At 34.6% G+C, this 20,375-nt stretch overlaps 1 protein-coding gene across 4 annotated transcripts in view; it reads right to left on the minus strand.

Moving 5' to 3' along the window:
* SYT1 (synaptotagmin 1) overlaps positions 1 to 20,375 on the minus strand; it is a 554,276-nt gene that overhangs the window by 348,645 nt on the left and 185,256 nt on the right. For 3 of the 4 annotated variants that reach the window (XM_040491356.1, XM_040491352.1, XM_040491353.1), the window contains one exon: positions 6,082 to 6,134. The exons of the other annotated variant lie outside the window; for it this stretch is intronic. The gene's annotated coding sequence lies outside the window, so the exon portion shown is untranslated. The remainder of the gene's footprint in view (positions 1 to 6,081; positions 6,135 to 20,375) is intronic. 4 annotated transcript variants of the gene reach the window in all.

Here is a 20,375-nt window from a genome sequence, read left to right on the forward strand (position 1 = left end):
CGCTTAGCCGACTGAGCCACCCAGGCGCCCCAGGATTACATTTTAAAGAGGAGAAAAATGAGAAGATATTTACCGCTAATCGCATTTTGCTGATATAGAAACTATGATTACTAAGATTGGATATACTTATCTTTAGAGGCAGAACAAGATTCGACATTAAGAGGGAGTGGTATTAGTACTGGTGCTCAGTGTCAGTATTATAAAGAGATTTTAATGGCATTTGCAAAAGAATGACTCAAACAACAAAGCCAAGTACAATGGTAGATGTAAAATTAACAGAAAATAATTGATGTACAAAACTGAAAAGAAAATTCATAAACAATTCTTTATCATAGGGAAACCAGCGGAATGTGAAATTTTGTTTTCTGAGATTTCCTTGGTAAAAAAATTTTGTGATTTTAATTTCCAATATCACATGCATGTTTTTATGTAATTTTTTGGAAGAAGGGTGTATCATTTTGCCATGCAAGGCATAAAACTATCCTTAACTTTAAAATGGTTTATGTAATAACATATGTTGGATGTATTTTATTTTTGGAAGCCTGTTCAGCCTACAGTTTGGTGAGGTTTATTTTCTGTGGAGAAAATAACCCCATTTGGTACCCCAAAGGAAGTAATTTCATGGTAGGGTAGAAAGCCTTTTTTGGTAACGTTCACCTCATAATGTGTACCGATTCAGCTTTACTTATAATAGGGCCATGAAGACTGTCGAAATGTTTCAAGTCTTTTGACCTCCCTGAAGGGGAGTCATGCTCTTGACTTGTGTGGTTTCAGTATCTCTTTACAGAGTAAGAGGTCTTCAAGGAGAGGGCTCATAGTGGACCCCTCCTAGAGCATGTCCATATCCTACTGTATTAAAACCAAATTTTATCCTGTATTCAAACCATCCTCCACATCTCTTCTTTCTTCCTTCACATTTTCTTTATTCTTTGCAGACTTGTATATTTTTAATAATTTTATTTTTTTAGGTTTATTTATTTTGAGGGAGACAGCACAAGTCGGGGAGGGGTAGAGAGAGAGAGAGGAAGAGAGAGAATCCCAAGCAGGCTCCCCGCTGGCAGCAGATGCGGGGCTCGAAATCACAAAACCACCAGATTGTGACCTGAGTCAAAACCAAGAGCTGGACGCTTAACCAACTGAGCCACCCAGGGGGCCCCTATTTTTTTTTTTTTTAATAATTTTAAGAGAGTGTCTCTTTAATATTGCAAAGTAGATATCTTTAATAGCAAACATAACAACAAATTACTATTTGTTTATATTGTACTAACTTCTGTAATAAACACATAAGATGTACGGAATTCTCAAACCTACAAAATATAATTCATTATCTTCATTTTTATAGATGAGGACATTGAGGAAGAAGTTAAATTGTCTTCCTGAGGTCATATAGCCAGTATGTGGCAGAAAGAGAACTTGAACATAGCTCTTTCATCCACTGCCAACATTCTTAATTACAAAAATAAATAATGCAGTCTAAAATAATGACCTGGTGCAGACAAATAAGTGAATAAATCAGAATGTTAGAACAGATCAAAATTAGCATAAATTATTCAAATGGCTGAATCATTCATTTTAACCTTTTATTAACTTAAGGCTTTACATATTGTTGATTTTAAAGCATTTCTACTGTATCTCTTTCATAAGTTATATTTCAGAGTCATGAAAGATGACGCAGTTTTCAGGAGAAAATAAAGGCAAATAAAAATGCGAATATCCAAATTAAAGACTGTTTCTAGAATTATTGGACAGACTCTATCAGTAATTATAACAGCTAGCTTTATATAGTGCCTACTGTCAACAAAATACTGTTATATAACCAAAGTCACTGCATATCTTTAACTCAATTAACTATCTCAATCAGTCATTGAAGGAATTAAAACATCTAGAGGTCTATCTACTAAATAGCCCTATGTCCCAAAGCTAATAAGCAGTGAAGCTGGAATTCAAATACAGAGGGTGAGTTCTCATTCTTTAGTATCCTAGGATATAACTAAGTCATTAAATATGTTTTAGCTTTTTATCATGAGTAATAATGACTGCAGGAAACCTATCTTACCCAATGTCCCAGAGAGAGTGAAAAACTGTCAATCATTTATTAAATAAAAACATACTGATTCTGATTATGGTTAGTCAGATGAATATCTTAAAAAGATAGTCTATTACTTTAAGTCAAAGTACTATTATTCTCTCCATGTAGTGAACGTTCCAGTATTTGTGATTATACTAAATGTAAGCTACTTGATGACAGAGGCTATGCTTTGTTTACTCCTATAACACCAACACTTGGGAAAATGTATGCAGTAGGTACTCAATGGCAACTATTAAATAAAGAAGAAAGAAGAAATAAAGGAATGAATTTCCAAAGTAGTACCAAAGATTTTAAAGGAGATAAGTCCAGATAATGTAGTAAGCATAAGATATCTAGGAAGCACAAATTGGGAGCATCTATTTTGTGGGAATACTCTTTACAAACAAAATAAACATAGTTCTGTGCCTGTAGGTGACCTTTTATACTTATGGCTATTATCCATTTCAACTTTACTTCTACTCTTCCTATCTAAAGATAGTTGTCTTTAATAATTAAATTCTCCTACCATGGTTTAATTTTGGCATCTGAAGAATCAATGCACATGATTCAATTTAATGTTTATTGATAAGTGATAAGGAAAAGTGATACCATAGGTGCACCCAGTATTTTGCACAGACCAATGACATTTGAACAAGATCTATTCTCTGCTTCCATCTCTTCTCACTATGCCATCATTCATACAGGAAAATGCAATATGCTTTGCCGTCACTTCGCTTTGTGATGTGTTTAGGGAAAGGGGGAGTTGGACAGACCTGAGTTCAAATGCTAACTCAGCTGCTTACTAACTAGACTAACATTATAAGGCCTTCATTTTTCATTTTCATGAATCTACAAAACTGTGATAACATAGGAAGTGTTCTTTTGATAACTAAATAAAATGTCATCACCATCTGATCAGATTATAAATTCAAGGAAAAGGGAAGTTTTTTCTGGAGGACCATTATTGTCTAGGGCAGACAGTAATCAACGACTTAGGTTTCATCATCAACACACTGTTTGTAAAATGATATATTGGACTCCCAAAGCAGTAAAGGAAAACTTCATACAAAAGGAAGTCTTTTTATAGTAATCTAAGGTTTTCCATAACAACAGCACTAAAATTTATAATTAAACATCACTATACTCATATATCTAATGTGATCTCAGGGAATCTTGGGAAGTAGATTGGGCAATTTTCCCCCCATTATTTAGATAGGATAACAACGAGTCACTGAGGTAATTGCTTAACTATTGTTGATGATAGATTGTATGTGTGTATTATTGTTATATATTATTATCATCTGGTAGTTTTTTTGTTTTTGTTTTTGTTTTTGTTTTTGTTTTTTTTAGCTGAGCAATCTCCCTCTGTGCTCCAGTACTCCTTACTAAGAGACAGGGAGATGGGTGAAGCCAAGACTCAAACTCAGACTCTAACTCTGTGTATAATTCTCTCTTCTATTAACATTCTAACGAGCTTATCAAAATACAGTTTTAGTCAGACAGAGACAATATAGAATTTGATTAGCATTTTGGTGGAAAAAAATTAAGTTTTGAGAACAGGTTCAGTTTTTATACAAGTACTTTCAGCTAATTTGTCAGGAAAAAAAATGGTGGTTAATTAAGCCAGAATTTTTCTTGATTCTGTCACTAGATATGAGAGCTTAGATAAATGAATTGACTTCTCTGGCCCTCTATAAACGAGGATAGTAGAGAAGGTAATGCCTGTAAAATGAATATACTGGACTAGAGAGAAATTTCTCTTAACTCCGTGCTGTTACATGCAAACACATACACACACATAGCCCAATACTCTTTGATTATAAGGACTTGTTATTTCAAATAGAGAATGGTTTGACTAATTGGAAGTTGTAGGGGCATTTGCAAATAATATTTATTTACTAGTGAATCACAAAACACTTTTCTAGTTAAAATCTATTTTCTCTTAAGACTTGTCTTCTGAAAACCTCTTGTTCTATTTGGTGTACCAGCAAAGAGAGATTGTTAATAATAATCATGCTTTGAGTGAGAACATCAACTCCCAGTAGTATTTAAAGAGGTTTAGTAGATCTATGATAATGTGAATAGTTTCCAAGAAGAATGAGCATCTGAGTGCTTTTTTTAAATGTGTCCTCTTTGTTGTTGTCATTATTATTATTATTATTATTATCATCATCATCATCATCATCACTATCCAGTATATTCTGTCTGCAGAGAACCAACCCTTAGAGTTTTTGAAAGTACCACCGGACATTTGTTCAGTAATAGTGAAAAGTTATTATTTTAAGATACAATTTCCAAAGGTCCTTTTCTTATTTTTCTTATCTTTAAGCATATTTTTTCTGTGAAATATAAGTGTAATGTGCTCTAAAGATCTTTAGTAATATTCTAATCAATTACCAAATTGTTCTTAAGCTATGAGCTTTGAGGCAAAACTATAGGTTTGTAAGGCTTTCCTATGCTAATTTATAAGGCTTGATTTAAATACAAATTGTAAAAACTCATTTATTATTCATGGACTTGCAACACAGACACATATTCTATAGATTAAAGACAAGAAAAATACTGCATTATCCAATGTCTTCACTTTCTATCATGCTTTATTTTATGTACTGACATCCCTAATTCATGAACTCTTTGGAAAAAGACCTATATTAAGACACCTCTAGTGTTTTGACAATATTGTTTTAATTCAGAGTATTTCTCTTCAAAAATATTTTATAAAATCATTAAGGCATAAACTCTATTTTTAAATTTGGGCTTGAGTTAGTAATTTTTCCTTACAGTTTTTTAGGAGGCATTTAGCATGTAGTTGTTAAATAAAAGACCATAAAAGCTAAAAGGAAGACTCCCACAAAGCACAAACACACCAAGAAATTGCATGTTTTCTTTCTCAGAAACATGCACATCATTTTCTCTAGGATTGCCCCGGATGGGCAGAAGACCTAAATACTTGCATCAATTCTTTCCAAAGGATGCCATACTAAATCCGATTTTAATATAGTTATGAAAAGTACAATCCAAACGAAACAACTTCTGTAAGTAACACCTGAATAATAGACCCACTCACTTAAAGATAGGTCAGAAAAACAGCCGTTTATGGCTCTTGACAGTGAAATTATAAGATGACCAAGAAATTGTGAGGGGGTAGAAATATTAACTGCTTCTTGTATAAAGAATATAAAACTAATATGTATGATTCTGTCATTTAAAAATTCAACCTAGAAGTGAGTTTGCAAACTCATTTGAAAACAACCATGGCATTAAAAGGGAGATAACATGGTTCACCAATGTGGACTTTGCTTTTCCATCTTTATTATTTTTGATATTCACATATTTAAAATTTGTAATTGCTTGCATCTAGGAAATCATTAAAATGTTACAAATTCTACCATAAAGAATGGTATAAAAATTTAATTTTGCTTCACAAAAAGCGTATTTAGGAACATATTTAGGAAAACAATTCTTACTCTCAGTTAATAGCTGTATGAGGAAACATAAGTCATAGTTGTGAGAATATTAGAAATGTACTAATGAGAAACCTTTAGATTTAAAGCCTACAGATGGTTGCCCTTTTTTTATTTTTTGATAATTCTAATTTAAAGACAACAAACATCTTGATTCTTCTTAAAAATTTTGTTCAAAATGAATATATTTTTCTAGCACATACAGAGAATGTGAGGCACGATGATTAAATTTTACTTAATTTTTTTCTTCTTTAGAATTAAAATGATACAGTGCTAGTCAAAAGATAGGATGGAATCAACATAAACACGTTCTGCCATATAGATGTAGCGCAAGGATTACCTTGGCCTCTTATTTAAGAGGATTATAGGATAACTGATTTTCAGCTTCCTCCAGTAAATTGGGATTGACTTTTAGAAGGTTCCTTCTAAAACTTGCCAGCTGTATTAATCTCTTATCTTACCAAATAGAAAGGCGAATATTTCTATAAAAGAAATTTGTAGAATTTTATAGAGGCTCTAGTCATATTATGGTATCATGAAAGCACTTACTGTTCTGTGAGGAATTCTGGGGTATTTTCTTCTTTCTTTCGGATTCTTTTTTTCTGTAAAGGAAAACAACATGCCCACTGGTTAGCTGACTGCATAGTTCAGAATCATTTCAGATTGTCATTAATGTGACTGATTAATTTTATTATGTCATATTTATACTAAAAAATCTTGACAGATATATATCCAAATACAATATAACGTCACATATATGTACATTTAGTATATAGAGTAGAAGACAGAGATTGTTAGGGATTTTAAAGTTGGTTTGAAGAACTAGAGATCAAGATTCTATGAGTAATTGATACACTGATTTTTGTGACGATGCTTCTTGCAGTATAGCTTTTCTACTTTAAAAATGAAACAATACTCATCTAGGTAGACATTGTTAGAGAATATTACATTATTTATTTAGAAAGAATCATACAGTTATTAGTCAATTAAATACATGGTGCTATATTTAGTATTGACATGATCATAGTTGACTCTTGAACAGTGTGGGGGTTAGGGGCACTGACCCTCCTTGTAATCAAAAATCCTTATGTCACTTTTGACTCTCCCCAAATTTGACTACTAACAGCCTACTGTTGTCCAGAACCCTTCCTGATAACATAAAGCCAGTTAATGTATATTTTGTTTATTATGTTTATTTGTTATATCATAAAATAAGCTAGAGAAAAGAAAATGTTAAGGAAATCATAAAGAGGAAAAAAATACATCACAGATTTGAGTGGACCCATGCAGTTCAAACCGTGTTGTTCAAAAAGATTTGACAAAAATGTATATATATCCCCCAGCAGGGGTAAAGAGAAAAATAATCTCACATTGCTGTGTTAAAAAAAAAAAAAAAAGTACAACTTCTAGTTTAGAGAGTAAGAAAATGAAATCCTTCCCAAGAGTCAATATCAGGAATTGCTTTAATGTAATAAAGATGTCAAGCATTTCTGATTTGATTTGACGTTAGCAACTCACAAATGAAAGATTTCACAGTGCTAGAGACAAGTACCTTTTTATAGAAGTTCTGATCAGTTTTAGTCTTCAAAAATTTAAGTAGAATGAAAACCAAGAAAGAATGAAATATTTAAAAATAGGTTCGTAATAGGCATGTTACTGTGTTTTTATAAGTTCTTACAGAGTCTGTTTTGAACAGAACTGCAGAAATATAATAATGCCGGCAGCTTTGGCAATTGGCTCCTATAGGTACTCAGCATAAAAGATCTGAAGTGACAGCTATATTTCCAAAGCTGCATTTACTGCATCTGTTCAATGGTTAAGCCTCCAAGGTCCGTTTTCATTTTATTCCTGCCTGAAATGCAACTGTTTTCTAGTAAGAGCCATTAGAAAGAGCATTGTAAAAATGTGCTTAGATTTGCCTGGCTGACTCTTAAAATGCGACTTTGAGCCACAATCAATTTTAGATAAGATTTCTACGTATAGTTTCGGTTACTGACACTTTTCTTATTAAAGCAAAAACTACAGGGGCGCCTGGGTGGCGCAGTCGGTTAAGCGTCCGACTTCAGCCAGGTCACGATCTCGCGGTCCGGGAGTTCGAGCCCCGCGTCGGGCTCTGGGCTGATGGCTCAGAGCCTGGAGCCTGTTTCCGATTCTGTGTCTCCCTCTCTCTCTGCCCCTCCCCCGTTCATGCTCTGTCTCTCTCTGTCCCAAAAATAAATAAATGTTGAAAAAAAAAATTAAAAAAAAAAAAAAAAGCAAAAACTACAACCAAACTCTGTGGGTGTAGATATGAAGGCACCGGAGTAACATAGACCTCTTTACAAGAAATACAGGTGGCAGCGGGGGGCAGCGGGGGGCTGCGGGGGTGGGTGGCCCTGCTGGAGTCAATGAAGGCTTTCTACTAAAAATCTACGAGAATATTTGACGTTATATTTATTACACATTGAGACTTACCCAGGGGCCGGCTTCCCAAAGGGACACAGTTAAAGGATTAAACAGTTTTTGTGACTTACGAGCCATCTGCAGGGATTTGATTTCATTTTGGTTTTACATGCAGATCTATCACAAGGATGAATGGGCAAGCCTTTTCTACTGTAGGGGACAAACAACTATTTTACTTTTAATCTATGCACTGAATATGGATGTGCACAGTATTTTTCTCGTAGCTAATTTCTCTTGCGTGTATAAACCTTTCTCTTTATTTTAGAGGAAAAATGTGAAAATAGCACAGGATGATTTTGCACTTTCTGCCAACTGTCTGGCTTTTCAGTAATGTCATTGGTATCAGTAGGTCTGACTCAGAAAGCCTCCTGGTATTGAGACTTGGTACTTTTATGTGTTTATATGATACTTAAAAAAATGTGAATCTTTTTAGGGAGATTTACCTATTTTTCACAGAACAGTATGAGGATTCACAGTCAATAAATCTGATGACTCTTTCATGCTTTTTAATCCAGTTTTAGAAGCAGACCTGACATGGAGAAAAAAGAAATTATCTGAAACTTAGGGATTACTTTTGCTTGATAATAGCTAGAAATTAAACTGCTGAACCTTGCAGTGCTAACCATGATTCTATTTATAGAATTAAGCAAAACACTCTATGCTTTAGGCATGAATATTACAAATCCTTGACTTGTTGTTTTGTGGGAGGAGGGAGCTATTTGTATTCATTTTAATGCTGAATATTTAAAAATGCATAGCTGAATTTTTTTTAAAGAAGGACTCAGTTTCAAGAATGACAAATGACTAACGTTAATATCCAAACTTTGTTTAAAATATCTCAAATATTTCATTTTGATGAAAATATTGATTTTAAAGGAGCTTTTAATATGTTTAATGGAAACATATCACTGAACCAAATATTTATTTAGGGTTGGATTTAAAGTGAGCACTAAAGGGGTGCCTGGGTGGCTCAGTCTGACTTCCGCTCAGGTCATGATCTCACTGTTCGTGGGTTTGAGACCTGCCTCGGGCTTTATGCTGACAGATCAGAGCCCAGAGCCTGCTTCGGATTCTGTGTCTCCCTCTCTCTTTGCCCCACCTCTGCTCGCGTTCTAGCTCTCTCAAAAATAAATAAACACTAAATTTTTTTAAAGTGTACATCATGAATCTTTGCAACATGGTCATTTGTAAACATCCCCTTCACCCCAGGTAGACTGAGATGGCATCAAAATCTCTACCCCCTGTTTTAAATCTCAAAACTACAAATTATAGATAAACTCGGAGTTCTTTTCCTTGGACTCCTTCCTATTGAAATGCCAAAACTTGTGGTTAGAAGACAGTTACAAAGTTGATGTATCATTTCCTAAACACAGATATCACTAACCCTAAGGGATTTTGTTACACATCTTTTGGCTTAAACTCTTATTCTTGGGACAGCAGTCACCAAACAGAGATTACTTTAAAAAGAAACACTATCCAGGTCATTAGTGATTGAGTGTAAAATTTTACACACAAAAATAAAGCATTGCATGACACATCGATGTATCACATAATTTTAGGTTAGATCCTGGACCTATATAGGACAAAAACAATTAGCTATTAAGAACATTACTGTGACACTAGATGAAATTTGAATATGTACTATGAATTAGTGTTCTTACATCATTGGTATATTGCCTGTGTTTGATAACTGTTCTGTGTAAGAAAATGTTCTCTTCAGAATTATACTGAAATATACTCTAAAATACTTGGAATAAGACATATCATGTCTTCAACTTATTCTGAATGGTTAGGAAAAAGATATTGATAGTGTATATAAACACATAAATATAATATAATATAATATAATATAATATAATATAATATAATATATCATATCATATAAATATATATATATATACACACACACACACACACACACACACAGAGAAAATGATACAGAACAAAATTAAACAACTGGTTAATCTAGGTAAAAGTCATATGGGAACTTAAACTATCCTTGCAAGTTTTTATGAGAGTTTTTATGAAAGAACAAAATAATCATTACCAAAAAAAAGAGATTATAAAACTATTAAAAAAATAAAAATAAAGTGCCGTTTTTTCAGTATCCTTACAAAATATTTCACTGAACTGTGGCTATGTTATTTTTTCCATTAAGCACAAAATTGTTTCATTCTGTATATAACAATAAAAGAAAAGGACATTTATCTGGAAAATGGAGAGTATTAGGCAATAAAAGAAAAGTAATCCATCAATAAACAAAAAAATTGTTTTCTTTAAATGCGGCCACTATCAGTATCTATGGTGCTGCTGGAATAGTGGGAAGGCAGTAACACAGAATATGGATTTTTCTTGAAAGGAAAGGGAGAATGAAATATTTTGCTTCGTATTGAGGACAAAGGAATGTGTCTATTTCTCCTTTTTTTGTGTCTAACCATTGACAGCCATTTAGGAGGCTTAATTTTACAAACCTGTCCTCATTATGATAGAAGCAAATGTTTACCAACAAAGATTGGAAAAGGGATAAAGGCTCTACTCATTTTTCTGTTGTGACACTTTATTAGACAAGTCAGAACCCACTAAAGCACTTGCTGGCAGTCAGTTACAATCATGACATATTGGGTTCAGCCATGTTTAACATTTCCATTATATTCAAAATAATTATTTTAGAATGGGGGGCTGATAATGAGGCAGAATGGCACTAAGTCAGGAGAGCCAGTTTGTATCTTGAAAAGGAGGATGGGAATTAATTAAATGAGAAGCTTGGGGAAGTTAATTGGGAACGAGTGAAGATAAGGACACGATCAAAGCATGAAGAAATAAAACTATTACAATAAAAGATCGAGCAGAAAGTCAGAGAACACCTAAGGGAGGTGAAACCTGCAGAATTAACGAGTATACAGGAGCAGAATTATGCTTGTGGGTGCCCCTATTGGCTTCCAATCCCTACAGTAGTGCCTGCCACATGAATAAATGTTTGCCGAATGGATAATAGTATATTGACAAAAGTAAAATTTAGTGTCACATAATCCAAGTCTTCTTCTGTCTGTATCTAATGTGTGACCTTAGACAACTCACTTAATCTAATTTTATCAGCTGTGAAATGAGACTGTGGAAAAAGGTGATTCACCAAGGTGCCTTCCAGATCTAAATATTTCTGGATGTGGTTCTGTTTATCAAAATGGGCAACCGTGAACATTTTCGTAGAAGAGACTAGCCTTATATGAGTTTTAAATGAAGAGAAATGGGGAAAAATAGAAAAGATGAATCAAAGAGCAAAGCATCGGCTCAAGTAATGGAAAATAAGTCCCATTGAAAGAGATGTTAATAAGAGAAAATTCAGAAAGTGATTTATGGTTTTGATGTAAGAAGTGACATTTATGTGTACTATTGATACAGGCATGCAGATGTAGAGATCTTTATCTGTTCTTTTTATTTTTACCAGAGTGACTGTACACACCCCCTGCTTGCACCTTTAGAGTCCTCAAATAAACAGAAATGGAGAACATTCAGAAGAAGCTATAAATGGCAGGAGTTTATATAAATGTTCTCTTACTACAGGTCATGGAATTGGGACTGCCCATTTTAGAGAAAGGAAAGCTGAAGTAACTCTTAGGATCTATACGTAATTCCATGAAGAGCTATTTAATACAAGACCCAAAAGGCACAATTGCTTATACCTCCATGAAGCCTTTGGTAATTAACACTGGCTTCCTCATGTGTTTTCTTTTCTGTAAGCTTGTTGAGCATTTACATTCTAGAAGACATACGTTAGCTTTTACTTATATGTGATCTCATTATTTTCCCCAGTTTCATCTATGCTGATTTTGAATTGATGCTGCATACTTTGCTTTTGTGTTTCCCTGGACTACAGTGGGCCTTAAGATGAGTTAGATGCTCAATAAACATTTGCCAGTGGATGGAGATGGGCACAATACACTTTGAAGTTAAAAAAGGAACTGGGATGCTGATTGGTGGCTGCCAAAAATGACTTCTTGGCCATCAAGCATGGTTGGTGGGCTTGGGACTTCTGTGAGTCCCCTACCTTCCTTTCTTCTCATCAGCCTATTCCTCCAGGCATTTTCCGTAAGAGGATCTAAAGACCTATCATGGAGATAAAAGGCATACTATTCTTTAAAAAGAAGGGTCTAGTCAAATAGCCTCAATGGGATGGGAAACTATGACCTGAAATAAGCTTGGCATTTGAGTCTGATCCACAGCAGAGATGAGCAGGGGCCACTTTCTGAGCTTTGTCAGACCAAAGCAGAATATTTCTTATAATCTATACTGAAATCAAGACCACCGATTGTATACTGCTACGAAAAAGCTGGGGTGTCAGTGATGGCAGAGGTAGTGTCTCTGTGGGAAGGATGGGGTAGAAAAGAGGAGGAAGGCCCAAGAGAAAGAGAATATAAGAGAACTATTTTTAAAGTTTATTTGTTGTTGAGAGAGAGACAGAGAGTGCAAGTGGGGGAGGGGCAGAGAGAGAGAGGGAGACACCGAGTCTGAAATAGGCTCGAGGCTCTGAGCTGTCAGCACAAAGCCCGACAGAGGGCTCAAACTCTGGAACGATGAGACCATGACCTAGGCCAAAGTCAGAGGCTTAATGGACTGAGCCACCCAGGTGCCCCAGAACTAGATTATTTTCAGAGATTTCTGTACAAATTCTAATACTGCAACAATTGGAGACTGGATACTTAGATTAAAAGATACGTTATTGCTGGTTTCACAAAAAGCAGAAGTCAACTATCTTTACAAAAGACTCCAAGGTAGCTATAAAAACTTCACATTTGCTCATGGAACGGAGGGTGTTGGTAAAGTGACAGGAAATGAAAATAAGTTGATTCACCTTACCCAGTTTTTGAGGTTGGATGGGGAGAGTGTAGTAGCAATTCTATATACACATTTAAGGTTGAAGGAGAACCTTTGATTTATTTAAAGCCTTGGCTTGCTGCAAATTCAAACCCAGCAAAGATGTTGGGATATGGCATGAAATTATTACAGTTCTATGCTAATTGTCTCAACTTTAGTGCTGTACTGTGTTCTGGGTTTAGTTCAGCACCATGGGACAGGACCAAGCTGGAAGTCCAGGGCCAGCCATGAAAAACCACAGCTAAGAAGGGGACTCTGGTCTCCTCTCTTTACCTAACATCCACGTGGGGAACAAGCATAGAGATAAAAAAGAAAACAAGCAATTTCTTAGGTTAAACTTGTTCTCAAGACATCATCTTTATCTCTGTCTTTAGAGCTGGTAAATATAAAGTGTACAAATAGAAACAACAGTATACACCGGTTCATAAAAATCCTGGTCCTTGACATTCACAGAAAAACTGCCCTCTTCAGAGATTCATTGTAGGAGGCTACATGCCTATTTCTGGAGAAGCAGTGTGATATAAACAAACAAACAAACGAACAAATGCTGTTTAGTAAGCTGCATTTAGCAGATTGTATACTTTATTACTTTCAGATTTCTAAGGACATGGTGAAGTAGTTGTTAAAACTATTTACATATGAAAGAACTTGGTTCACAACTTTTTTGCAGTTAGTAAGTGGTGGACCCAAAGTCTAACTAGATTCAGCCCTGTTTGTACCTGAATCCTGTTTTTCCCTAGCCACAAAGCCTCTGTAGTGTTAGAATGGACTTTGAGAACGTAGAAAATCTATTTTCCAGCTATTTATTTACTACTTATTAGATGTATAGCCTCTGAAGCAATTCAAATAAATGATCTTAATTGCTTCATCTGTAAAATGGGATAACACCATACTTACCCCAAGGAAAAGATTAGATTAGCCAATTCATTGAGGTATATTCTGTTTCTAAAAGTAATCGAATATACCTAGTCTCAGAGAAATAAGAAGCCTTAAAAATAGAAGATTTTTCAAAAAATTTTCCACATGTAACCTTTTTAAAATTACTACTTCTAGAACTTTTACCTGAATATCGTAATTCCTACATTAAACAAAAGATTCTCAAATCAACATAATAATTTCATCTACATATGAAGATTTACTATTGTAAGATTACCTTCAGGATATGTTTATAAGAAGCATAAAACCTTTGTCTTACAGTTTTTAATTCTAAACATCTGCATAATTGACCTAAAATTACATTAGGCAGGAAATAAAACTGTGTGGCCATGGAAGTCTAGAGATACGTCTTTTCTTAATTAGAGCCTACAAAACTTGAATGTTCAAGTTAAGAGCTAAGTACCAGGGAGATGGCTAAAAGATGTGTTGTGCTGATTTGAAACCCCAAAGTCAATGATAGCTCAAACAGCTGAACTCTCAACTCATTAAATGAACAACCCCTGAATTCCAAAAACTCTAGAAGTTAAAAAACAATGGCAACAATAAACTTTGAATAAAACATTTTAAGTTCGTTATTAGATGTGAAGGAGCTGTAAATGGTAAGAAGTTCAAAGAATGGAATGGCATTTCTATTCTGAAAGAGAATATATGAAGTGATAGCCCAGAACAATAGACTCTAGATTCCATTAGATTCTAGATTAAAAACAAATTGACAACTAGAAAAGACCAAAGGGGATGGATATAAAAAAAATCCTTGCCATAAGTAAGAACCAACCACTTAACCCTGATAAAATTGTTTCTTAAGATGACCATGATACAGTCTTATAAAATCCTAAATTAATGATTTATTCAGAGAATTCAAAAGATGATTTAAGAAAACATTTATTTGAGAAAAAAAAGAATAGCCATCAAATTATAGGAGGGATGTGTAGTTAAGTCATACTAAAGTTTTCATTAGAGAAAACAACTAGCATTAGATATTTGGGTGACCGTTCAATAAAATTTTATTAAAAAAAAACCTGATACTGTTTTACCTGGGTTTGAAAAAGACTCTCATGTCATCCATGAAATGATAATAATGGATAGGATAACAGCTGAAAAAGTGAGGCAAAAACATGGGTGAGTTGTTTTCTCAGCTTCTACTCTTTGATCCTTCACTTGTCTAACATGAATAGCAACTAATTTTCACTGTCAAAAAGAATATGATCAAGATTAATTTCTTAGAAGTAATTCCTTAGAATAGGCAAATTTCTTTGGAGGACTCCAGGCAGGGATTGTAACAGTTAGTTTTGGGCTCCCTGATAGGAAACTTAATCGAAGAGCCCCACCTTCAATTTGAAACTAAAATTCATTTGGAATTACGTACAGCAGCAAGTGAACTTTTACAGTGTTCCTCAGTGCTATCGTCGTGTTTCTGCCATAGAGTCCCCTAGCGTTGTAATCACCTCTTTAGTTATAGTTTAAAGAAGTGTCATTTTTGAAAAGAAACTGATTTTATTATAATCACTTTCATATCCTTGATACCGAGAGAATCAGAAAATAATCATGTCATAATTCACTTTAACAGACTTTAATGTAGTCTACGTAGTGCCATCTACCACATGTGGATTTCTCATTTTGCTAATAATCCTGACATGAACTAAAATATCAATATAATGAAATCATTTGAATGCTAATTATATTGAGAATGGTAAATTTGGTTGTCAGAGGTTGGTAGGAAGCAGACCTTTTTCTAGTTGACTACAAATCACAGTCTTATTGTCAATACCCTGGAGGCAGCCCCAAGTGAAGCCACAGTTTCATCTCTACAATCCGGCAAATCTCAACAATTGCTGTTGAGTTTCTATAGTACTGTTTTAGGAGGCGTGTGGGATAAAAAGAAGTAGAAGAAGGGTCCCTGTCTGTCAAACCCCAATTCATAACTCTACCTCAGCACTGTACATGGATTTAAAGTCTGTTTTGTTGTTGTTAACTCCACATCCCTGGACGCTTTCCAACCTTCAGTTCATAGTACTTAGTACATCTCCTGGCATATATGGGGTTCTAAGCAAATGTTTGTTGAACTGAACTCTTGAGGAACTCAAGTCAGTCTCCTTTGTCTACACAGCATTCTTTCACTAAAAATCCTCTTTGCCAATTTGGTGGTACAGTTGAATCGTGGAGGTGCACTTACTTGGTGGCCACACTTAATGCCAGGTATGCTTTTTGGTTTTTCTGTGTACTTGATTTTGGCAGGGTCTAGCTATTATATAAGGCACAAACATTTTAAATAATCTCCTATGACATCTTTTATTTAGATCTATTTTCGTAAAGGCTTACATGAAGCTTACATAATTAGATTTGTGATCCTCATGGAAAGGAAAAGAGGTACAGAAGACATTCTGCCATGTATGGGCAAACATTCTAGACATTTCCCATGTCAGAAATGTCTGACTACATAATATTATATCTTATTCTATACCACCACTTTTTCTCTCTCCCAGGTAGATAATTGCTACCCCTCAAACCTAAGCCTCTTTCCCATTAGGCACCCATTTACTTTTCTTATAGGTTCTATGAAAAAAAGGCAGAGTTAATTGTGTGATGTGTTTAGTATGGAAGTTACATGATAGGTTACTAATAAGGACTATCACCTTAACAGGAAGTTAAAACCCATTTGACTTGGTGAATTGGGGATATTCAAACCCAAAATTAAATATTCTCCTGAATTTTCTTAATTTTCTTATGCTAAACTTGTTCTCAAGACATCTTTATCTCTGTATTTCTAGCTGGTAAATATAGAGTGTACAAATATATACAACAGTACACATTGGTTCATAGATATCCTGGACCTTGACATTCACATGAAAACTGCCCTCAGAGTTTGTTTCTATGTCGTGGTCTTCATGTTCCTTTATTAAAAAGAGGCAAATGCCATGAAAATAAGTTAACATGGAAGACCCAATCAATGCATCAGGCATAATCTATAATCTCAAATTTTACATGATTTAAAATTGATCAATAGTATTTGCAAGAGGTACATAATAACATTTACATACCATTTTAACTAAGGAAATTGTTCTTATAGACTTGTTAAAATACACTTTAATATGGGAAGAATAAAACAATTGTGTCATTAATAGTTAATTTCATCACAAATGATACTATTTGATGATTATTTGAATCTCAATTTTATTGAGGAAGCTGGTTTTGGTGGATTTTAGGTAAATCTTAAAATTTTAGGTGTTTATTCTGTACCTAACTATGCATGTTTTATTCTTTCTGGTGGGTGCGTTTATGGGTACATAAATATACTTACAGAATATGTATACATACACACCCATAAATATACACACAGAATATATACATGTACATGCACATACCATGTAGACTTTCAGAATGAATATATATATTCCATATATTTGATTGATGGATGGATGGATGGGTAGATAAATAGAATAAAAAAGAGAAATGAAGGGAGGGAGGGAAGAAGAAAGGGAGGGAAGAAGAGATGGAGAAAGAGAGAGAAAGAGAAAGGAAGAGAGAGCGAGAGAAAGAAAGAAAGACAGTCAGTTGTGGAGGTAAGTGTGCACTGGAGGTAATAATTGAGGCAACACCAGTGGAGACAACATGCACCAGAGGAAAATTCAACCTGCCTCGTCTAAATCTAGTCATTATTTAAATAAAATGTAGGTACTTCTAAGACAATATAGAGTTGATAGTATCACCTTACTTCACGTAACTTAAACATAAAGCTGTTTAAACAACTAAATTCTTGTTTCTTTTATTTGGGAAAGCCTCACCAAAGCAATTGATGCAGTTCCTTCATAATATATAATCAATCTATTTTTCTGGTGGAATGCTTTGAGAAAAGTACTCGCCAAACACTGTTCCACACACAAAAATGAGAAACTGCAAGGGATTTCTGTTCTCAGTAATTTTTAGTCCAGAAGATATGGTGGAGAAGGGATAGTTGAATCCACCCGTAACTCTTGAATGAGAAAAGCTGATGAGTTCTCTATGTATACAAACTCAAACCCAGTGCAATAGCCAAAGCCCTAATAGCGTGTGATATTTGTAGGATGACCATTCTTTGCCTGAGTTTTGATATAAAGAAGTATCTCAGTTGGAGGTACCAGTCACGGAGGAACAAATTTGTGCAAGGGAAAAAAGCACTGGGCATGTTTGGATTCTTGACACTAAGTTAGTATGACAGGAGAATAAGGTTAAGTATGGAAGGAGAGAGAAATGAGGCTGGAAAAGTAGACCGGGACATACTGTAGATAACCTGAGGATGAGATTACGAAGGCGACAAGGAGCAAATGCAGGTTTCTGAAGAGATCAACTGATTTTCTGAGATGATCGATATATCAAAGGAATTTGGTAGTATACTTTTAAGTCATATTTTATTTAAATTTGTGCGATAAACTTTTTAAATTAAAATAGTACACAATATTGTATGGCAAATTTTAAAGGGTGTGTTAAGAAGTATATAAAGTATAACATTTTTGTTTCTTTCATGAAAGTGTTAACAGTGAATTGCACTGTTAAGAAAGACACTGAAGAGAAAGACGTTGTCTGATTTGAAGTCGCAGAATTTCCTGTAGTTTATTCTATATGGCATTGATAATCTGCACCCAAGAGAGGAAAAGAAAATGAAGAAGAGACAGCGAAGCAAGTCAGATATATAAACTAAACACCATGGCACTTGAATGTATTGGAATTGATACTGTGCTGTGGTTAGAAAATATTGTAACATTCAGTTGAGGTAACTGTTCTATATACATGGTTGTGTAAAAAGAAGAACATTATCTTGGTAACATAGTTGGCTATAAAATTATCTTTACTTGCAAAATGTTACCATACAATGTCTTAAAGGAACATTTATTACTGCTATAATCAATTAACTTGCAATTACCATGTAACCTCCTATGTTCACACTTAACACATCTGTATAAATAAAACTTCATTTGAGGATCGTTAGCTAGAGAATAACATTACATGCATGGAAAATATTTTAATTTCACTAATTTCACAAGTGATGCTAAATTAATCACCAAGTCAGAAGTCACAAATGTTTCTGAATCTGGATGGTTGGAAGAGGGAGGAGTGTATGTTTGGTTTCATATTCTATTGAGAAGTGTTCAAAAGTGTATTTACTCCTGCCCTACAACTTTCCAGAACCAATGTTAGTCACTTAGCTTTTTTTTCTTTACTGGTTTGTACAATGTAGTGCAATAGTACAGTATATAGATTAAAAAACAATTTGCACTGTTGATGCTGATGTATGGAGTAATTTTCTCAGGCTCTTTCAGTGCAATCTGCAAATGCATTAACAAAGGCTGGAAAACAAAAACAATCTACACTACCCATAACACACATGGGTGAAATATTGAAAAGTTTGAAAGCGTAATTGATACCTGCATTAGTAGAAATTACCTAGGAATGAGAAAGCACTCCTACTACCATGCAGAACTTGAAAAGCCAAGTATCCCTTGTACAGCTTCCTGAATAAGAGAGTAATGACCCAACCACTGAATAGAGGAAGAAGAAATATTTGTGACTCTTGTTAACTTAAGAGACTGTGCAATAACGCTTTTAGAAAATCTATAACTGCTATTATTCCCTGCTGAATGGAAGGAACCCCTACATAGATTTTCCGTTTCTCATTGCATTTCATCTACCCTGTTGCTCTTGACAGAAGGTCAGTGTTAGAATGTAGTTTTTACATGAGAAAAAGCATAAAATCTTCATCCAATTACATAATTATCATGCTGATATACTTCATTGTTTTGCAATACCATGTTCAAAAAACCCGGCAAATTTTAGACCAAAAATAAGGCTGTATAATTAGCTATTTATCATTCATACCTAAATGGTAAACAGTGTGTTATACGTCTTTTTGGGGGAGCAGGGAGGTCACTGATACAAACTCAGCTTTTATTTTTGTTTTTGATCTAACAAAGATATATTGAATGGGTACCGTGTGACAGATGTAGTGCTAACATGCTGTGGACACAGAGGATCACAGGATACAGATGGGGTTTACTCCCATAATGCTTATAGTCTCTGCAATGAACATGTATGCTCTAATTTTCTATATGGGGGAAAAAAAAAACCTGAATAGCATTTTAGCTCTATCCAGGGTCATCTATCTTCATGTTTTCGGATTTGGAACCTCTAAAGCATTAAGCTGGCCAGGAACACGCATTATATTACCACATTTACACTTAAAATTTCAGAAGAAGAATATGAGAAGATAATGTTTAAAAGTATGTTTTTCTCAGGGCGCCTGGGTGGCTCAGTGGGTTAAGCATCCGACTTTGGCTCAGATCATGATTTCATGGTTTGTGGGCTCAAGCCCTGTGTCTGGCTCTGTGCTGACAGTGCAGAGCCTGGAACTTGCTTGGGATTCTGTGTCTCCCTCTCCTTCTGCCCCTTCCCTGCTCACAGTATGTCCCTCTCTCTCTCAAAAAATAAATAAATATTATTTTTTTTTAAAAAAAACAGTATGTTTTTCTATTGGAGTAAAGAAACATCTGATAAGTTCTGACAAGGCTAGCAGAAGACAGCTCTACAGAAAGGAAATTTTATTTTTTTTTAATTTTTTTATT

The sequence above is a fragment of the Herpailurus yagouaroundi genome, unplaced genomic scaffold (assembly GCF_014898765.1).
Source record: "Herpailurus yagouaroundi ecotype Mexico unplaced genomic scaffold, PumYag 182, whole genome shotgun sequence".
Classification (NCBI taxonomy): domain Eukaryota; kingdom Metazoa; phylum Chordata; class Mammalia; order Carnivora; family Felidae; genus Herpailurus; species Herpailurus yagouaroundi.